The sequence below is a fragment of the Grammomys surdaster genome, unplaced genomic scaffold (assembly GCF_004785775.1).
Source record: "Grammomys surdaster isolate TR1022 unplaced genomic scaffold, NIH_TR_1.0 125979, whole genome shotgun sequence".
Lineage (NCBI taxonomy): Eukaryota > Metazoa > Chordata > Mammalia > Rodentia > Muridae > Grammomys > Grammomys surdaster.
Window position 1 is genome coordinate 3,362,744 of NW_021620795.1, and position 22,485 is coordinate 3,385,228.

The following is a 22,485-nucleotide window of genomic DNA, read 5'->3' on the forward strand; positions in this document are numbered from 1 at the left end:
CACACACACACACACACACACACACACACACACACACACACACACACACACAAGCACACATACACACACACCATGGTTTTTTTCCTTATCAGTAGCCATCCAGCTTCTCTTCTTCATATCAGGCTCTCTGCTAGGTGCTGGAGATTCATCTGTTTTCCTACTATGATGAGAAAGGCAGCAGCATCTTTTTTTGTTTTGAAATCAATCAAACCAATATTCCAAGAGATCAAAGACTTAACCATCGTCACACACCCATCCCTGCAGTGCAGAGCAGGTTCCAAGGCTGGTGGAGAACTATGACTTAGCTCTTGTTAGGCTGGACATTGCAGTATGGCTGGCCTTCTTTAGCTCTTCTAGGGATTAAAGTAAGGACAATCTGAACCAGTGTACTCTTCACCTTGCACAGGCCATTGGTCCCACGTTTCACAGATGTCATCCAAGGAAGCCAATTCTAGTACCTCAGCTCATGAAGGAGAGAAGGGATTGTTTTCCTTGCTAAGAGCAAGTGCTTTATAGATATTTGACTTGGCAAGTGTTTACTGAGTACCTACTGTGTCTAGAGTGTTAAACAATTTTGGAATATTAATTAGAAACTAAAACCAGTGAAGACTTCCTTATAGAACTTAATTTTAATCATGGAATTAAGGCAGTAAACAACAAAATTAGCAACTACAGGGTAAAAACAAAAGAAAATACAGATCAGTGTTAGGAAGAGCGGGAGAGTGGTGGATTGGGGAAACTGGGGCCAGAGAATTAAAATTAGAGTAATAAATTAGAGTGAGAAGAATTTCCTAAAATAAAAGGGGGGGGGGAACCTTGAGAAAAGCAAGTAGAGAGGGATCCTTGCAGCCCCAAAGGCAGGAATGTTAAATGGAAGGGACAGCCTCTGTACAACCCTTGGACAGGGTTTAACTCTGGAGGCAGAGGGCAAACCAATAGGTTTCTGGGAGTGAAAAAAAGAGATGAGTTGCCAGAGCAGAAGCCTGGCAGAGCAGACAGTAGTGGGCAACAATGGGGTGTATAGCAGGATGGAGAAAGCTATGTATGGGAAAGTGAGCTATGCAGGACAGGACTCTTGTATAAGATCTGCTAAGAGACACCTGCTCTGGGCTAGAAATTCTCAATAATCATAAAGTAGAATATACTAACACAGTCCTAGAGCAGAGCTAGGTTCCTCCACATGTACAGCTTAGCATCCAGTGTTGCAGCTTCCCAGGGGTTGGCTTATGAATTTAGAAGCATCAGCGCTTGCATTAAAGTGACAGTAAAGACTCATGCCAGTCTATCCCATCTCCTGACATTTTCAGCTGATGCTAGAGCAAGGCCCTTTGACTGAAGGCTTCCCTCTGCACCACGCCTACAGTCTGACTGTTGCACCCTCTTTCTGTGGTGGTGTTATCTGGCCTAGAAGTATAGCCGGTAGGTGGCCCAGCCATTCTTTGCATCAATGAGAAAAACAGACTCTTCCATAAAGATGTCTCATTTTGTTTTCACCGCCCTCCAGCCTTCACTTCTGAAACCTTTGCTTGCCTCTGCTTGACATCAAGATAAAGACAAACCAGTGTTCTCTCTGCCTTGGATATGATGTTCCTTCTGCCTGCAACACCTCCTCTCTCTTTCTTTTACCTGCTCTTTTGTTCAGTGTCAATGCAATGCCACTTCAAGAAAGACTTCTAGAACTTTTTCAACTGCATCACATCCTCCAATTTGTCCCTTTATACTATATATGTGTCTATTTCTTTGCCCTTGTAATGGACGAAACTTTTCCCTACTAGTTTGTGACCTCTAAAAGAGAAGATGACCTTGTGATCTTCTATTGCTTGCTGTTTATCTCCAGACTCAGCAGAGTTGCAGACTTATAGTGTCTTTTATCAACACCTTGTTGAGAGTGTGAATGAATGAGAGGACCACCAAGGTACCTTTTGAAGGAATGGGTCATTGGTGGTATCACATCCTCTTTGAAGAATATGCTTGTCCCATGTCCAAAGCATTTCAAAGGGTGGCTAATCTGAGCCCTATCTCAAATCTCTTTACCATATTCTGCTTTTAACTACTTCCAGTGTTCTGGATCCTACCTTGAGTTAAATCTCATTCAGATCCCAGATGTGGCAGAGAATTCTCATTAGTCAGGGATCCCTCCATTCCATCCGTGGCAACTCCTGAGTGTCTCATAAATCAAATCGCTAAGAAATACCTTAACTCCTCCTGAACAGCTGTCAGGAAAGCCAGAGGTGATATGAAGTGAGTTCAGAAATTCCAACAATGCCTGACAAGCTTTATGATGCTTCTCGAGTATTAACATTGGGTTGTTTCTAGAAGTAACAATACAGATTAACCTTCTCTTTCTTGTTTCATTTTTTAAAAAAGAAGATAAAAGATTAGACGTAATGTGGTAGAGGAGGCATTTGAGTCAACCTAACTTAGTTTCCTTCCCATTTTGGCTCCTTCACAAGCATACACCTCTAATGCTATGTCCTACCTTAAAAAAAAACTCCAGATTTATGCAGTTTTGGGAGTGGCTCTCAATTGGGAATGAGTTTTGTTTCTTGTTTTTGGGGTTTCTTTTGGTTTGGTTTGATTTTTTTCTTCCTCTAGAGAGTTCTAAAAATTATCAAAAATTACTATCTTTTGGTCTTTGGTGTCTTGAATTCATCCCTAACCCCCCAACTCCTTTCCTTTACCCTTGGAGAAAAAAAAAAAAAGGACTGACTTCAAAATGATTAATTCTGAAACCATTGGATCTGCCTGCTGCTAAAGCGTTTTTGAAGAAAGCTTAAATCTAAATCTTACCCTCTAAGCCTTATTCCCAAATGTTTCCCTGTTGCTGAAGCACCAATAGGCACATCCTTGATGAAAATGCCTTTTTAAATGAGGGCCAGACACCATTGTTTAGTGAAAATTAGAACCAGCTTATTTCTCAGAACCAGTTAGAATACTTCTGAGATCTGAGATAGATTGAGCTTGGATTTTGTTTTCCTTTCTTCCCAGATCTGGGCATCGCTCTGAACCATCAGGAAATGCACAGGTCAGTTGGGAGCAGGAAGGCGTTAGAGGAGAAGACAGGTCCACTCATTTGCTACAGTTCCCCAAGACCTGGCAGCGAGTGCCTGTGTCTCCGAAAACATTTGGATGGCTATGCCAGGCCATCACAGAATACTCTGCCTCCCCTGGGTTGAAAGGATTGTCTTCAAGGATTAGCTAAACATATATGGCCATGAATGGCAGAGGCCACCCTGCAAAGGGTCCAGGAGAGATTCTCCTGAACCTGGAATCCTATTCACAACTGGATATATGCATGAGTAGAAACATATTGAGGGGAAAGCCAGAGTCAACACATTGATCAGCCAGGTCTGTCCCCTCCCATTGAGACCAAGGAACTCTGTTGTCTACTTACATTTCTCTTGCATTGTATGCAGATGACCATTATAGTTCTTGAGGTAAGCACAATTAAACAGCAGTAGAGGAGCTCCATGCAGTAGGGTTCCCATAGCCTCTTGTTGTACTTGGATGAGCTCCAGAGAAGCTTGATTCAATCCCAGCATTGTAATGTATCACAGACCCACTTCAGATCGAATTGCCACAACGAAAAAGCATCAGTTGTTTCAGCAGACTCTCACTGGGTTAAGTTGTTCCTGGTCCCCTGGTAGGATGTAGCCATATCTCTATCTTTGACTTCAATGCCTTATGTGTGTCTGAAGTATGTTCCAGAGAACTTCCTTAAAACATTCTCAGATCTCTTCTCCTCCTCAGGTCAAAGGTGGGCTGTTCCCAAGGAGGAAAAACCTGATGTTACTTTAGAAAAACAAAACAAAAACAAAACAAAAAGCAACTTTTTTGCTAATATCTAGTACTTGGACAGGATTCCGGTGTGCTGCCTCAGCATGGATACTTTCCTTCCCCTAGGCTGATGCCTCAATCACAACACTCAGAGAAGCCATTTGGCCCACCAGTGTGAACCTAAGTGTGTTCAAAGACTCTGGGGGCCAAGTGTTTTCTTTGTTAAATCATGTTTTTCTCTCCTCCTTAGGAGGGCATCTTCACAGATCATGAAAGTGACTCTGGTGGACCATCTTTACGTCTGATCAGAAAAATTACATTGTAAAAAGTTCCCTCCTGTCTCTAAGCAAGGTTAGCACACCTCTGGCGTGTATTGGCACTCTAGATTTGAAGCTATTGACTTCACCCTTGAACATGGATCATGCGTTTATCGTTTCTTCCACCAGTAAAGTTGATATTGGCTCATGAAAGAGACAGGAGGACCCAGGGTCAAAGAATATTTGCAGAAGCAGGAATTTCAGAGTCGTCTGACGGGAGTTCATGGCCTGTCTTTTGTGACAAATGCCTGTGTAACTTGGATGTTCTCTGTTATGTTTCAAGGTTCCTGGAATAAGTATTTCTAGTTGTCAGTGTCTGGTTGGGGGTGCCGCACTTTTAAAGGGCTCTTGTGTTGAGAGCTTGCTCTCTAGCTGGCATTACTGGTAAGGAGTTGACTGTAACAGAAGGACTCTGCCCTTTTTGTAATACATGGCCTTATGAGGAGGCAGTGGGGGAAAGTAGGGCTAGAACCTCTAGTCAGTTAGGGATCGCCCTTAAAATACAAACCTTTTCTGTGATGTTCTGTTTGTATCTTGTGCACTGGGAGGGAAGCAACTCTGCTCTCATTGTCTCTGCCAGAAACGGTGCAGCCTGGACACACACACTGAGACTGTGAGCCAAGTTAATCTTTACTCTTTAAAGACTATTTCTCTCTGGTATTTGTCACAAAAACCAAGGGTCTAGCATACTAGTTATAGAATGAAATATATGCTTTTAGTGTTTACTTTTGATTTTCTTCAGTAGAACAATGTGAAGAAAGCAGCTTCACCAGGATGCTACCCTGCTTTTAGAAAAAGCAGGGAGCTGAGTGTGGTGGCATACTTCTGTAATCTGGACACTCGTGGGAGGTTGGACCGGAAGGATTATGAGTTCCAGGACAGCCCTAGCCATATGTTCACAAACAAAATAAAAATGAAATATGAACGAGGAGAATAGGAGGAGGAAAAGATAATACATGTGTGGGGATTGGGTCTGAGCCGTTGCCAGCTTCACTTTGGTGATCTGAAGCCCCAAATAGTAGTACCTATGTATTGGCAGAACACAGTGGAATAGTCAGCTTAGGGGAGCAACCACAGAACCTCCTATAGTCACCAAGATCTCTCACATGCTAGCTCTCTTTCCCTCTCTTTCTCCCTTTCCTGTACCCTCTCCTCCTCTTCTTCTACCTCCTTCTCCTCCTCTGCCTCCTCCTCTGCCTCCTCCTCCTCTTCCTCCTCCTTCTCCCTCCCTCCCTCTCTCTCTCTCCCTCTCTCTCTCTCTCTCTCTCTCTCTCTCTCTCTCTCTCTCTCTCCTATTCAAATTGCACATCTGTGCTCTATTTTTAAACATTTATTCTTTAAGTGATAACGCATGTTTTGCCAAGCCTCTTATTGGATTAGACATGTTTGAAATCCCCTCAACTTTAACCTCTTCATTCCCGAAACCAACAAAATGCATGTCAGCCACCAGAACAGAGCAGAGCCAAGAGAAGTTTCCCAAGATGTTCCCAAGTCACCAGACTGATTCATAGGGGGTCAAGAGACCCCATCAGGGGTCCTGGGTTTCTTGAGGTGCTGGTGCTTCAAGGAGAAGGAATCTGACAGTCACATTGTGCTGACTTTGTGTGTCTTAGCATGACATTGCTTCTGGATGTCTACAGAGCCCACATTCTTCATAATAACTTTCATGTGACCATTTTAGGCTGGAGTAATGGTTTAGAATTCTTACATTTAGCTTAATACTGGAGTAGGAAATTTGGAATATATTCCCCCATTTAATTCTCATGAAACCCTTGAAAACCAGGTGCAAATAATCTCCCTAGTGATGCAGAGACAAAGTACTGGAAATGTGCAGGGCCAATTATAGAGGAGGGTAGAAGTGGGTCTCCAACCAGACTACTTGCATGGTCTTCGCTTTAGAAGAGCTGGTGCAAAGAAAGAAAAAAATTAGAAGCAAGTAAAGAGGAAGGGAGAGAAAAAGAGAGGAAGAAAAACAGAAAGATTTCCTTCTGAATCTTAACCACTTTTTCTCAGTTCCTCTGTCTGACTCCAGTTGGCCCCTGTTGATTGGAGGCTTCCCTGTACAGACTATAGAGGGTGGTGTATCCTCTCCTGGATCACCAAACCACTTCACAAGGCATTCCATCAGGACTCAAGGTTTCCTGAGATGCTGGTACCTGCATGCCTGCCCATGGCTGGCAGGGTTTTAATCTCAAGGTAACTGCTTGGAAGACTTCTTTCTAGTTGGTTTTCATCTCTTTTTTGTCATTTGACATAATTAATTTAAAAACAGGCTTCTCTTGATCCTGATATCTCTCTCCCTCTCCCTCTCCCTGTCCTCCCCCTTCTCCCATTCTCTCTCCCTCCATAGTTCCCTCCCTGCCTGCACCCCTCCCTGTTCCGCATAATTAAAAGTCCTTTCAAGCTGTCTTCACCTTATCATTTCAAATGAGTGGAAAAAAAAACCCAGCTTCCTGCCCTTGTGTCCTCCTGATGCTGAACTTCAAACTGGATGAAAAGCCCTTTTCACTGGCTTTGTGCTTCATCCCTTGATAGGTGTGTTCAAGTCACACCATGCTGCCATGGATCTGCACTGTTCTGCAAGTCAGCCTAAGCTTTCCTGGGCTTCAGACACACATACACAGGTAGAGAGACAGACACCAAACAGGACTGTACTATGGAACTTAACTGGCTCCCCTTCCTGTCTGCTTGATTCCATCAGGAGAAGATGCAGATTATGTTGTTGGTTGGTTTTGGTTGGTTGGTTGGTTGGTTATTTGGTTGTTTAGTTTTTCTACAATAAGCTGAAAAGCAAATGTAAAATTTTCAGACTCAAGTTTGATGATTTTTACTGCTCAAAAACTATGTTAAAATTTAATCATGGTTTCATTGCATAGCCATTCCTATATGAATTTTTCCATGGTAGAGAACATATAAATAAATATTTTGACATAGAAATAACATATACTCATCAGAAAGACTTCAAAAAATGTAAAGAAAAAAATCCCAAATTACTCATAACCTCAGCACTCAGAAGTAACTGTCACTAAGATTTATAGTTTCCTACATTCCATGGTCTGTGCACATCTGAGTGAGTACACGGCCCACTGAAGAATGCAGATCTCTCTTATCTCTTTATGCATTTATATTGTGTATGTTTCCTGAGTCCCTGAAAGCTATCAGAAGCAGATCTATTTTCATCATTCCCTAATACTGGGGATTTTACTTTGTTCCTAGTTTATACTTTTAGAATCATGCTATAAAGAACACTTGAATATGAAGCCTTTTAAAATTATGTTCCTTAAGATTACTGCCCAAAATTGACTTACCGGCCAGGGTTGTTTATTGAGGATTTTGGAGAACTGAGAAATAGCTCTCTCCTACAAATACACCTGTCATTTGCTAATGCTTAACTGACCAGTAACAGCTTAATTTTGACTGGCTGTATTCTAAACACATGCCATCAGCCACTGTGGGCAGACATTACCATAGGTTCTTCCAATGCTCAGAGAGCTGAGAGAGCCAATAGCAGAGAGAGGTTTTCAGATAGGGTGTAGAAAAGCAAGTATTAATTGAGCATGTACTATGTTCCTGGGACTGCTCTGGACTCTAAGGATGCTACAGTGAACAAAACAAACAAAACTCCTAATCTGGGGAAGTTCGTCTTCTAGTGATAGGGACAAAAGAGAAATGAAATATAAATATGAAACATGAGATATGGAATAATAGTTTGTATGGTAGGGAAAAAATAATGGTGCTAGTCTCTAAAGAACTTCATCGTAGAGGTGCCATGAGATAGATACATTGAAAGAAATTTTATATTAAATAAAGGGTATTCCATGTGGAGCATTGTGTAGAGTGGGAGCACTCATGTGGAGCACGGTGCAGGGAGGGAGCACTCAGTGAATACACTTAGCCAGAAGTCTGTTCTTCAGTTTACTCCTGGAGTGCAATTACTGAGTTGGCAAGGAGGGGGAGCCAGAACCCTACAACACCACTGTTTAAATGAGATTTGGGGTGCGTGTGTGTGTGTGTGTGTGTGTGTGTGTGTGTATGTGCGCGCGCGCGCTAATGCACACAGCATCCTAAACTCTACTATCTTATCTCTGTCCTAATACAGGCATTAGGAAATGCCTGTTGTACACAACCAGCCAAGTCTGCATCCTAATGATCCTTAACACAGTCTGGGAATGGAACTGTGTGCAAAGGTTACAAGTTCAAATAAGAGGGAAAGCTATCATCCCAGAAAACAATGAGAACTCACAAGAGTGACACCTCAGAAGGCCAAAATACAGGCCTGTGTACGTGTCCAGAAACCTCCGATTAACTGCTCGTCTTGTGGCTGCTTTAATCCTCTTTCTCTTGGGCAACCACTGCTAGAATTACAAACACAGCTTGCTGACTGACCATCAACTCTGCCTTCTGGATGCCGGAGTAAGAGGGAGACACAGAGGTCAGAAAGCCAAGCATTGTCTGTTGTCAGACTTCCTAGGCTTTTTGGCTCTGTGACCAACCCTTTTAAAAGTTTCAATGAGGGGCTAGAGAGCTGGCTCAGTGGTTAAGAGTACATACTGCTCTTCCTGGGAACATGAGTTCAATTCCCAGCATCCACATCAGGTAGCTTACAACTGCCTGCAAGCCCCAACTCCAGGGGGAATCTTACACTTCTGACCTCTGTGGGCACTTATATCCATGTGGACATTACCGCCACTAACACACACACACACAATTAAAATAATAGATATAAATCTTGTTTCATTGAAAGAGGATGGCTCACTTCATCAGGAAGGTCCTGGCAGACATGGAAATTTCAGGATCTAGAAGTGGACCCAGGAAGTGGGATTCTAGTCCAGTTTTGATCCCAGCACTCTGTAAATCTTGGACAGTGAATTTCATTTGTTTCTTGGGGGCTCTATGCCTTGGGGCAGAGATGGAGAGCTCACCAAACTCCGAGATCCTCAGCGCTTTGGTGGTCTGAGATTGTTTCAGCACAGGCACATACATGACTCATGGGTCACCTGAGAGATGACTGTGACTTTGAGGGTGCCCTGGCAAGGGGCAGTGTCTGCTTTCATGGAGCTTCCTTTTGAGTAGAAAGGATACATCATCCCATAGACTATTAGCCCAGCTAACATTTCATAAATAAACACAATAGCAGACACAGAGGCATCTTCTTGTTTAACTTATTGCAGTCCTCATAGAAATTGGAAGATGTGATATCATCACCCGGCGCCATTTGAAGATGGGTAAAGCGAGTCACGGTGCTGCCAAGCCAGTGTGTGGGTTCAGCTGCTCTGTACAGAACTTCACTGTCACTTCCTTTCTTCCCTTCCAGAGTTTGGTTGCATCTTCCTTACAGCCAGTCTTTGAGGTGTCTTGATTTCAATGACAGTAGGGAGTAGGAAAGGAGTCAAAGCTTACCTCTCTGGCAAATGTAATCTGGACTCATCTCCACTTGCTAATTGGATGAGAGTGAGCAGATGAACTTTCCTTCCTGTAGAATGGGTCCATTGTTTGTTACCTGACACACAGAGGAGCATTATTTAAAACATTTGCTACAGGACATGATTCTTAACAGCCACAAGGGCTCTACAGCTGAGTGAGGTATTGGTCTTAGTCCTGAAATGTGAAGGTGGAGATGCTGTGTGCTTCTACAGAATCAAGGCTATGCTTGTAGGATGGTGAGCTCAGTCTCTCCTGAGCCTCTCAACATAAGCCAAAGTCTATTTGACTGTTCTCTGACCAAGGAGGAATTTGAGTATGAGCATTTATAAATAAATCCATGTATTCTGGTTTTGGGATGCCAGACTGTGAATTATCTATCAGCAGCATCATAAATGAAGCAAAGAGAAAACACATTGTTTTTTTTTAAAGAATTTTTTTTTAAGATTAATATGGTCCTTTCCCTTCTGAGAAAGGAATGTTTATCTCTCCCACCCCTGGTCATATGTGTCCAGGCAATAAGAGACTTATTGGGCCAAGGCCTTCTGAGGCTTTTTGAGCTGGGATGTGGCTTTCGGGAAGAGCCTTGAGTTCCTAAGCTTTCTAGTGATGCAACCCTTGGTGAGGCAGGGGAGCAAAGAGTTGTTGTTTTGGAGAGTGAAGTGAGATTGCTCAGGGTTTGTTTTTTATGAAGCTGGGACACTCAAGTGTTGCTGATTTATCTTAATAGCAGATACTATGAGAAAATGTCCCAGTTGTCTCTTTGTGCTTTTGGCAAGTCTAGATATGGAACAGAGTGGAACAGACCCGACCAAAGCTGCTAGCCCAACATTTAGGGTCTCAATCTTCCCTGCCTTAAATATATGATTTAGAATTGCTTCTAGAGCCATCCAAGCTGCAGGCGGACACATTGCTCTGGCCAGAGACAAAGAGGGCTCCATCATCAAGTGTTTCTGTTTCTAGAACAACTTGCTTAGACTTGCAAAGAATTGGCCATTCTTTATACTACAGTAGTTGGTTCTTTAAAGTCAGTTACCAGTTCTCGTTCATGGGTGTTATTGCTGTATAAAGAAACTTTCTTTTGTTACAGGAGGAGCCTTCAGCTTGTCATACACATGATAAGGACTACTCAGAGGGCACAGTGACAACAGCTCCTGAGTCAGGACTAGAATGAGACCATGCTAAACCCAGGGTCTTAGAAGTTGGAATATAAATTATGTTGAAGCCGTGTTCAGTGCTATAACATGTGCTAACTCCTATTAGATATGGATATGTTCTCATGGCTTAATTTGGCATATTGAATTCATTCTTCAGATTCTCTTTGGGGACAGGAAAGGAAATACACAACTCCACTATAATTTTTCTTTTGTTTCTTTAGAATGGGACATAATTTTTTATTGTTAGCTGGTGGAAACTGATGAATCATGGCCAACTCTGGCTCACCCCCACAGGAGGGAAGTATCAGGCTATGGCTGAGAATGTAGTCTTTGAAACGAACCAGAATATCTGAGTTTTGAAATTTCTTCTCACTTTAAAAAAGAAAAAAAAAAAACAAAAAACAAAAAAATGAGACCAGGCTGTTGAGAAAATAAATGTTCTGACCAAAGACCAAAAAAGTAGAAAGCTATGGCTTCTCTGAGGAACGTGTTTAAAGGCTGTGTGACCAGTCCACTTAATGGCAACTCCATGAGCCCAGAGGAAGTCAGTCAGGAGCAGGCAGAGTGGCCTACTGACCTTGGTCTTTACTTCTTCCAATGAAAGGGCCCAAAGCTGGCTGTAAGCCCAGCATTCCACACTCCTGAACCAGGTCATTCACTTAAGAATCACCTCAGGCACAGCCTATCATTTTGCTCCTATTCCTGCTGTTGAATCCAAGAAGGAAAAAAAGAAAAAAAGGACTTGGAAATAGGTTTTCTTCTTTTGGCCCAAGACAGTTGCATACTGAAAACCACTGTTGAATATTTTAAATTGCGTGGGCCGGAAGCAATTATTCCTCTTCTTTTCTTTGATCAGCATCTTACATAGTTTGGTGGTCAGTCACCCTTAGTGCACTGGAATCTATTGAACTGGATGGCTCTGTCCAGGCTTGGGAGTTACTGAATCACTTGGAGGTATAGGTGCATAGTTATTTGAATGGGATTGTTGTACCCGTGATTAGAATTTACTCTTAGTTTCAGCAGAGCTGCTTGGTAGATTTTATGAGTTAGAGATCCTCTCAAGAAAATCTACAAGGAGAAAGCAGGTAACTCTTCATCCCTGCCTGTCAGGAGAGGAGCCACATGCAGCCTTGTATCTGTACCTTTTCTTCAGCTTCTTCTAAGACCAGAACCCCAAATTATCCTATCTCCATGTAAAAATGGGACTTAACAAAGACAAAAACAGTTCCTGTGCACTATGTGCAGACTCAAATTATTGTTGAAGGTTCCCTGGAACCAAGGTAAAATTAAAAAACAAAGCACAAAAACAAATCACTCGCTATCTCTTGGCCTGCTGTCTCTTGGATTGATTTGTGGAACATGATTCTCACCTAGAAACATCTGAAGTAGAGCCTTTGCTCTCGCTTGTATTTTTATCCGGTTATTGTGCTTTATTTAAAGTCAATTCAAAGAAAGCAAAGGACAGCAGACACTTTGGTAGAAGATAACATTCTTTTGAAATGTTGGTGGGATGTTGGGATGCCAGTTCTTTTACACTGGTGAAATGTGAAAGAGTTAAACTGGTTCTGGAACAAACCAAACAGAAAGCATCATGCATTTCCTCTGGGCAGAGCTGGTATAAAATCATGCCAGTCTTCAGACCCCAGGTCTTTATGATTAAGAAAGCTTCATGCCCTCTAAAAGGCATTGCTGAGGCGGAAGTATGAGAATTTGAAAGGGAGGAGAGATATATATTACGCATGGTGGGTTTCAACTCCAGTTTCTCAGGGCTTCGATATGGTGCCTCGTATATAGACAGATAAAGAATAGCTGCAATCAGAACTGAATCAAAGGTTCAGTCACTTCTGCTTGGCCACACACCTACCAGAGAAGCTCAGGACTTCTGACTCCACTTCTAGATCTCTTAACTCACCAGATCTCTTAACTCCAAGTTACAGCAATTTCCTTTAGAAGAGCACATCTTGAGCCCAGGTATGGTGAAACTGAAGAGTCTGGTTTTGTGGAGGGGGCTATTCCTGACCAGAGAAGCCTCAGAGTAGAGCTGATTCTCTATATACTTGCAGTTAGAGACAGACCATCTTCGGGAGAGTTTCTGTGGAGAAAGCTGGAAAGAGCTATGTGGTTTAGAGAGAAAGGGGTTGGCCCTGCCCAGCAACTGAGCCATTTCTAGCTGATGCACTAGACAATAGGGAATCACTCTGCTTTCTCAAGCAAGTGTGATGTGAAAACTGTCATCACAGAGCAAGCTTGGAACCAGAATTTTCAACTAATGATAAAATGTCTCCTGAGATATTAGGGTCATTTCAGCTCATGAGAGCTTGCTGAGTCTTAGACACCGCCCAGGGCATGTCCTCATCGTGTATAAACTTTATAGAAGTCAGTTGGGTATGGCTTGGCTCTTTTGTTAAGGCATCTCCACCCAGTCACCCCAAGAATAAAATAATAGCTTCCTTTCTATGCAGTTATAAGATGTGGGTATCTGAAGGATTTTTCTCTGTAACACAAATGTCAAATAAAGTGTTCCATAAAGTTTGAGAGTCAGAGAGAACCTTGATCCATTAACCTTTAAGTGCTGAAGGACTAAAGACCTAGTTTATTAACAGTTTCCAACTCCTGTCTGCTCCTGAATAGTCATTAAGGTACATTATTCTTTAATGGGTCTTTTTATCCAAAAATAGTAAAGGGGAGACCCCAATGTAGCACTTGATTTTTGTGTGTTCTCTCTTTGTTGTTGTTTTGTAGTATAATGTCCCCAGGCACATGCTGCTTCTGAGCTGTAATTACACTTTTAACCCAGCCCTTTATGTCTGGGTCCTTAATGTCCAAGCTCCTATATAATTACCATGTTGACTATGTGGGAATGAGACAAATATTTCTTGCATGACTTTACCCTATACATTACTGTAGTGCTGCACTCGGGAACTTCCTGAGCTTGGAGCTGTACTCTCAACTTGAAAAGACCCAGCAAAGAAAGATTCCTAATCTCTGGCCCACAGTGCTGAATTCAGAACTGCAGTGACTTGATCCAGCTGAGGTCCCCTGAGCTCTTGGGGGAGGATTTGAATTTGGCACTGGAACCTTGGTCCAGAGCCTGACATGGACTTGGGGACATTTCCTTTTCTAGCCAGCTGTGTGTTCATATCTCCAGCCATGTCTCTCCTTACAGTTTTGAAGTATGAATTCTTTAGTATTTGAAAAGGTCCAGATTTCTGATACCTCCTGGAGGAAGGCGCTGTATTTTACCAAACTAGAAAAAACTAGTGATACTGGTTGCTAAGAGACATCAGAATTTGAAGGTTGGGGTGGGGGTGGGGTGAACAGTGGGACTGTGACCAGTTAGTCAGGAGTTAGTTGGGGGCTCCATTTGATTCTGGATTGTCTTAGATCACTAAAACAAAAGACTCCAGAAGCCTAAGTCCCTGAAAGTTAAGCTTCTCCATCTCTCCTCAAAATCTTGATCCTGTCTTCTCCAGAACTGAAATGCTTACCACACACAGCATTTCATAATTCCAGAAGCAATTTCCATCTCTTCATTTTTTGTGTGTATGGTATGAGCAAATCATTTTGTGTATCATTTTCTGACATGTATTAAATATTTACATCTTATAAAAGAGAATAGGAACAAAATATAATCTTGAAATCTAAGTATCTAGCAATGATCATCTGTATTTTCTGCTCATATTGTGAGTCCTTTTCCTATGAGGCTAAAATCCCACATATACTCTTATATACTGTTTGATATGAACATCTTATTTTATAACAGTTTTATTTTCCTCCTATTCAATTCTGTGTTGTGCTATGTTTTCCTTTTAATAAATATATACCACTCTTTTGGACGGTTGATAAGTATTCCATTATAGCAATAATGAATATTCAATCATTCGTTAAAACAAATTCTGATTGTTTAACATTAAAACCTCTCTTTGATTGACACAGTGATTAATATCTCACCAACATCCCCTTTGTTGCCTATCCCCTGCCCTGAGTATCTGTCCAGCTTTCTCTTCATGAGGAGAATGTTGGAGCACTCGCTCGCACACACGCGTGTACACACACACACACACACACACTCACACACATACACAGTGTCCATAGTTTGAATATAGATTGAGAATACAGTCCCAAATAGCCATTGAGAACATTTGTGCCAGTTTACAGTCCTACCAGTGATAGATTAAGTCCATTTATATATATATTTTTTTTTCATTATGAACAGTCATTATCGTACCTTATGGTATATATATGATATATATTTTTTTTTCTAAATTTACCTGTTCCAAGAAATTGACCTCTAAATATATCAAAGACAATTGTCACTTATATAAAGTAATGTAGGTAAAATTTTGAATCATGTCCAAGTTATTAAATTGATAATTTATGAAACTTGGAATAAAATCAGCCATCACTAAGATGCCATTATCTCTAAGATTAACAAGGGTCCAGTCACTTTGTTTTTCTGATAAGTTCAGTAGTGACTGACATAGGCACAGTGTACCAGAATTTCATCTAGACAAACTCATATGTACTTTTTTTTCTTTTCTCTTAACTAGTTTGAGAAAGAAGGACTGAAGGATGAATTCATAGTTGACTGAAAAGTTTACCTTTGACAAATTAGCTGAGGAAATACTGTCACCTCTACTGGAATGATCAGAAGGGCTGGCACTGAGTTCCCAGAATGCACATGGGATTAATTATGTCCAGCCATTCGAAAGCTTGGCTTTTGAAAGTAGAATGCCTCAAAATTGTAGAGGTTAGTGAAGCAATATAAGATATAATCAAAGTTGAGAAACATATCAGCCCATGAAACTATACACCCAAATCTAGTTTGGATAAGTGTAAACAAAATACTTAGTTACAAAGTATCGTTTATACTTAGTAGTAAAATTCATGTGTGTATGTGTGTGTCTGTGTATGAGTGCGGATATGTATGTGTGAGTATGCGAGAGTAAGTGTATATGTGTATGAATGTGTTAGTGTGTGTATGACTTACAGGGAAACTGGCAATCAGGATAAAAGTTTAGCCAACTATATTTAGTGAGTATTTAGCATTGTACAACAAATGCTTAAAAAAATATAACCTCTGGACCTTATTAGTATGTTACCTGCCTTTCAGTAGTGTTCAGTGAAGACATGTGTAAAGGCTCAGGTTCAGACTGAATTCTAGAAATTATTTCTTAAGATGAGTTCCTCTGACCTAATAGTGACCTTGTGTGTGTCAGAGGACAGGCAGTACCAAGAGAGCGGGGTGTGGCTAGTGGAGAGGACTACAAGCCATGAAGTTAGGGCAGAGGTTCATAAAACAACCATATTCAAATACCCAAAGATACAAGGTTTTCCCCTAAACTGGGAAGGGCAGGAGTTGGACAGCTGCCTTCAAATGAAGCTGCAAAATTCCAGGTAAGTACAAGACCAGGAAATATATTTAAGCTGTTCTGTCATTGTCGGCTGGGGTGCTTAGTTTTCCATCTCTAGCGCCAATGTGTAAGGACTAGGTCACCATCCAGGGGCCATTACAAATAGAAATCCCACCTGGAGGGAAGTCTGTGCTGTTTCTTTCCCCAGTGCATATATAGTGCATATATAGTGGTATCTTGTGCCTGTCAAAGATAAATTAAACTTTGTCGGAACTCAAAGGTCTTTTTTTGAGAAGTTTTTATCTTGACTAATGAAGCCAAAACTCCTATGGATAGCCACCACCCATCCTGACTTAAAGAAAAGGGGGTTGGCTGCACCCTGCTCACCAGCTAGTTGATGCCTTCCTGATCCCCGCCCTCTCAAGTGAGCCCATCAGACACTAATGTATCCCATAATGAGAGCTCTGCCATCTCAGAGCCTCTGTCCCTTGTGTGCCCCCAAATGCCTCTGCTCCAGCCCTTTCCCATCTTACTTCTGCCCTGCTCTTCCTGAACTCGACCCCCAAAGATGTTTTTAACAAATACAATTCTTCTCATTAGAAACTAAGAAAGTCTCTTCCAAGTGACCCAAAAGTGGAAGAGAACATGAGAAGGAGTCTTCTAGCCAATGAAACAGTAACAGCCGCCATGTGAATTGGGAGGTTCTCAGCTTAAGTTATATTAGGGAAACATAGCTACAGGACACTTTCTCACCTACAAGATATCTGAAGATGAAAGGGGTTTGAAGAAAGCTCATGTAAGCACAGTTGAGGGAAAGAGGTACAGCCTGGATATTGAATTTGGTGATATCTTTTCCAAGTTTAAAATGTTTATATTCTATTCCAGGGATATCACTTGAATCTCTCTTTCCCTAACATATTATGGAAACAGCTGTGGTATGTTGAAGCATCCATCCTTGTTGAGAACAAACTCATGTCAGAAGGCAAGCTGTTCCCTTGCCAAAGTATTCTTTTTAAAGCATTACTGGCAAAAGAAAAGCTGAAAAATTGCCCAAATGTCCCTAAGTGATTGATTCTGTCAGTGTTTACTGTATCTCTACTGTAAAGCAGCCAATAATGTAGGGTTTTTGGGCTATCTCTTTAAATAAAATGAAGATCCCTGCCCCCACCCCCCAGACTCTCCATACTAGTGCATCGAGGTAGGACTAGCAAGACATAGTAGACATTTGCTTTAATCCATTGCTTGACCTATTTATAATGTGTACGGTATAAAGTGTGTGTGCATATGTGTGTGTGGTGTACATGCATGCAGAGTCCAGGAGATGATACCAGATGCCCTGCTATATAGCTCTGTGCCTTATACTCTGGAGACAATTTCTCTTACCAAAGCAAAGCTCTCTGATTTCAGTTATGCTGGCTGGTCAGCAAGCCCCGAGGATCCTCTGGTTTCTGCTTCCCCATGCTGGTGTTACAGGTGCACACAAGGCTGTGCCCAGAGTACATGGCAGCTGGACTCTGAACTTGGATTCCCCCAGCTTATCTAGCAAGTGAGCCATCTCCCAAATACTTCTTTCTTTCTTGATGCTTTATTTTATAGAGTGTGGGTATGTCTGTTTGCTTGCATTATCCAAGCATTTCTAGAAATATTAACCAAGAAATCTCAGTATCAGGATATTGAGGTTTTCTCTCTTTTAATCAGCTTCTGGGCCCACTTAGCTTTATTACTTGCCTATGTGACTTGCATAATATAAAAACTTATGGGTACTAAAACAGAAGACAATTATAAAACTAAATCAATAATGCACTTAGAGAACTAAGTCTCCTATTTCAATGAAAAAGAAAAATTCTTTAACCTGGCTGTAGCCACTCAAAATAAAGTAACTGGATGTTTACTACTGTCTAGACAGTGGGAATGGAGTCGGAATTCATACTACAGTGCTCAGAACTTACTGCTGTGTCTTCAGGTGGGCTGATGGTAATACAGGATTTAGGCAGGGTAGACTTGTCCTTACTTGGAGAACAGTAGGAAAGCAGACAGAAACTGAGCACAGCCAACAGGGAAGAATTTTTGGCTCAGTCATGATTCTGTCAGTGACGACTTTCTTCACCCTCTGGAAGCCTCTGCCCCTCCTCTAACTGAACTTCAAGTTTCTTACTTAAAAATGTAGCCAACCACTAACAGTTAATGGCCCTGTATTCTGGGAATCCCTTTGTTGTAGGGAAAGGATTTGAGAACTTAAAATGATCTAGAATCTTCAAGAAGATCACCCCCATTCTCCAATCAGCTTTCCCTAGGTCTGTGAGCATACATGTATCACGGATGTACTTGAATCTCTATTTTTGTGTAGGGCTAAGCTTTGAGCTTGTGCTGTTTCATTTGTGGGGCAATGGAAAGCCAGAATTGAGGGGTTATGTTTTTAAAAGGTAACTAAGAGAATATTTTTAAGGAACACATTTGATGGATGTAATCTGATGTTAATAAAGAAACTGAGCATGATGGGAGAATTCCCCTTCCATTTCACCCCTTTAGTTGAATTTTTATTTAATTCACAAGCCTGGGCTTGGCCTCTGGTTCAAGGTGGTAAGAAATAGAGGAGATGTGAGGTTACAGGTGAGACACCATGTTTGTGTGCTAGAGGAATATGTCAGCTGGGAGGAGTCTGTGAGACCTGCAAGTGATGAGCTGTCTTGTTTGATCATCTGTAAGAGGCCTGTGAAGACCCATCCCTTGTGAAATAAGGGACTTAGACTCTCCTTCCACTTAGGACTACATCAGTCCTGGTCAGCATGGGTTCATACTAAGCCATATAAAGCCAGCAAGGATATTCCAGTTCAAACAGAAAGAAGGGACTCCTGGTCACTTAGGGAAGATAAATGCCTCGAGGCTTTGGAGATGTGGTATTTGGGACACTTGCTGTGAGTTCTCTCTTCCCATTTGTTTTCTGACCGATTGGGAAATGGATGAGCTTGTTTACATTTCTTCTTCTTGCCTTCCCCAAGTTGGAGACCAGCTGGGAGAGCGATCTGTTCCTTGTCCAAGGCGCTAGCTATGCGTGTCTCCCTCAGAGTCTGTCTCTGTCTCTCTGTCTCTCTGTCTCTGTCTCTCTCTCTCTCTCTCTCTCTCTCTCTCTCTCTCTCTCTCTCTCTCTCTCTCTCTCCTTTCCTGGCATGGCCAGCAGCCCTACTACATTGCCCTGCCTCACTTACAGTGGCCCCGCCTTGTACTGTCAGTACTTGGTTCTGAAGGGTTGAAGTGCAAAGGTGGTCTTAGGTTTCTTAGGTTTTGCCTTTCTGCCACTTTCAGAACTGGGAGCAGGTCCAGATGGCATCATCTCCCTCCTCAACGCAAGCATCAAAGCCTCTGAGAAAAAATGTCCCTCTACCAGAGCAGTTCTTCTGGATATAGTCATTTTCCCTGAGCTGCTATGAACGTCTAGTACCCTCAGTAACCCGGACCAATGCTGTTGCTTTACTCTTTCCTTCTGATGATAGTTTCTCAAGCATCCGTCATTTTGAGGTTCCCCTTCTATGTATCTTCAGAGTGCAAAGGTGTACTTTCTTTAGATGCTCTCTCAGAGGTGGGTGCTATAATTTAGTGTAGCCATTAGACGGCCCTGTCCTTGCTGTGACTCTTCTCTGAAGTCTCAGTGGGCTTCTGTTCCTTTCTCTAGATCTCCCTCATTTATCTAAGAATATCAGGAATCCTTTTTTTAGCTGCGGCTGATCATTCAGTCTCGGGACTCCTATCTTCAGTGCCTGTCTGGTGGCCTGGGCATCTTTTGGCTTTCATCTCTGGGTAGAGATGATCTGGTGAGGCAGATCTCAGCCAGTGAGGGCAAATAGTTGTTGACTTTTACACTAAATGAAGGGCTCAGCCTTCCTCATCATCACAAATTTAATCTAAATCATAAAACATACATATACCAGGATCATTTTCCTCCTCTCTCCTTCCTCTTACCACCTCTCCTCTCCCCTTCCCCCATCCCTCACCCTCTTCCTTGCTTTTCCCTTCCTCCCTTGGTGGCTCTTGTACCCTCTTCCTTCTCCCATCTCTCCCTCTCCCTATCTTTCATTCTTTCCCTCCTCCTATCTTCCTTTCTTTCCAACTAATTATTATTTATCTTCAGGTTTTCTTTTTTTAATGATATTTGATTTCCCAGTCTGCTTTGTAGAGAAGCTCAAAACAGACCATGCCCAGAACCCCTCACCGTTCAGTAGAAGAGCCCCGGCTTTCTCTGAGACCCTCTCTTGGCTCTCTGGGTTGAAACAGTTTAGATTCCACATAAAATATGTGTTGTTTACCCAGGCTCTTCATGCTCTGCATACTGTTACAGTCCTTGAGGAGCTTGTCAGTGACAAGTAAGATAAATGAATGAAGAGGACTTTACAAGTGTTTAAAAGCTAAGTATAGCATGCGCTGCCCACTACTTAATTCGACAGACCTGTGCTCAGCCTGGTAGCTTGATGGTGGAAACTTCTAGGGTCTCCCCCTCCCCCACACTCCACTGCAGGGCCCATTGCTCAGGATGTTAGGAATTCCTAGGTAGTCTGCAGTTGCTAGCACTTTAAGTTAGCCAGATCCAAACCTCTGGTGCTGGGTTGAAGCATTGAGGGGCAGTAGGGATTGTAGAGGGTGACTTGTGGATTTTCTACCAGAGCTAGTGAACAGCACACACTCCTTTGAACCCTGAGGATTGCAGAAAATGACTTGTGAGTTTACAGTAGGGTTAGTCAGCAGCACAACAACCCTTTGAACCTTGGTGGAGACTTTGTGGATTTCATCCTTCTCACCAGGATCTTTAAACTCCTGTGAGCTGTTTCTCTTTTATGGTCTGACTGGAGTCTCTCCAGAGGCCCAGCTCACTTCCAGACCAAACTTGATTTTCCCCCCCTATTTTATGAGGGGAGCCAATCCACAAAGCTTCAAGCAGTAGTACATAGAGATCCCGTATGAATGCCACAGTCCTAGTTAGTTCAGCCTGAGTCTTTCTGTTTGTTTCCCCCTCAGGTAAGCCAGGATAAGAATCACCTCTATGGGCTAATTGTCAGTAATATACATTTACCTGGTCTCTCCATTGTCACAGGCTCCTGTCCATATTAAAGTAGCCCCTCCATCCCAGCCTGGGTCACAGGGCTGCTCTGCCATGTGACTAAGATAACACAGGACAGCAGGATTTTCTGAGACGGCAAGAACCATGTAAGCAAAGTGATGAATATTGACTTTAGTGTGTGGCTTCCTCTTAAAATGCCCATGCTCTTCCTTATACTGTTAGGGAACTCACTGTCCATACTATGGACAGAGTGTAGGGTTTTCTCTGCCAATCACTTCCTCATCCCCGGGAAGCTATGCAGCTGGTAGCAGGACAGAGATGATGTTGGCTTGTGTCCTTATCATGGCCTTTCAGAGAATTCCCCAGCCTCCTAAGATGGCAGTAGGAAGCTGCTTGAGAGAATAATCTCCCTCTTACAACTCTAGCAAGAAAGACAGAAAAGAACAGAAAGAAGTAAAAACTGTAAAACTACAAATACTTCTCTCTAGAAAAACCAGCAGGGGTGTTAGCACCTGTCTGTAGTGCTTGATCTGTGCTCAGTTCCTCAGTTCTATACTTGCCCATTCCCTAGAGACAGGAACCTCCTGGAACTGGTTCACTGTGGGACTCACGATGACTGTCTGATAGAAACAAGCTGCTTGTGTGCAAGACAGGCGCTGCTTCTCCAGAGAATACAGCAACTCTGTCATTCAAGACAGCCTGTGGTATCTGTAGGAAGGCAACAAGCTCTGGGGTATATTCATCCTATACAAAAGGAAGGTTTAAGCTTGGAGAGGATCTAGTGAGACTTTATCTGGGATTTCTGAAAAAAATTCTGATAGCATTTGTTGCATTTCTTGGGAATTGATAACAAACACATGATAACAGAATGCAGAAGTGAGAGTAGGAGGGAGAGTCAGTCAGCCAACATTTGTAAACAGATGCCAAGACCCTGGCCCATTTCCTCAAAGATGTCACAGTTTGACATACATAACATATAGCTTTGGTTCTATCCTAAACTGTTCCCATTATACCCCAAACTGATAGGTTCTTCCAAGAGAGCAGGTAAGTGGTTCATTCAGATAGGGTTTTTTTTTTCTGCTTCTTCTACATTTAATAAAGGAACAAATACAGGAACATTCACATAGCATGTCTTTTTTTTAATTGGATGTTTTATTTACATTTCATATGTTGTCCCCTTACCCCATCCCCCACCCACCCAGGAACTCCCTATCCCCTCACTCCTCCTCCTCCTTCTCTGCGGATGTAACCCGTACCTATCCCCCCATTCCTACCTCCCCACCCTCAAATTCCCACCCTCTGGGGCGTCCAGCCTTCCTGAGGTCAAGGATCTCTTCTTCCACCTATGCCCAGCAGGGCCTTCCGCTCTTATGTATACAGCTGAAGCCATGTATCCCTCCCTAAGTGCT

The 22,485-nt window shown here is 42.4% G+C and overlaps 1 protein-coding gene across 4 annotated transcripts in view; it reads left to right on the top strand.

Annotated features, from left to right (window-relative positions):
- Positions 1-22,485, top strand: part of Erc2 (ELKS/RAB6-interacting/CAST family member 2) — an 822,395-nt gene that overhangs the window by 620,959 nt on the left and 178,951 nt on the right. The window contains exon 1 of one of the 4 annotated variants that reach the window (XR_003709569.1): positions 6,202-6,290. The exons of the other annotated variants lie outside the window; for them this stretch is intronic. The gene's annotated coding sequence lies outside the window, so the exon portion shown is untranslated. Of the gene's footprint in view, positions 1-6,201; positions 6,291-22,485 lie in introns of those variants that run through there. 4 annotated transcript variants of the gene reach the window in all.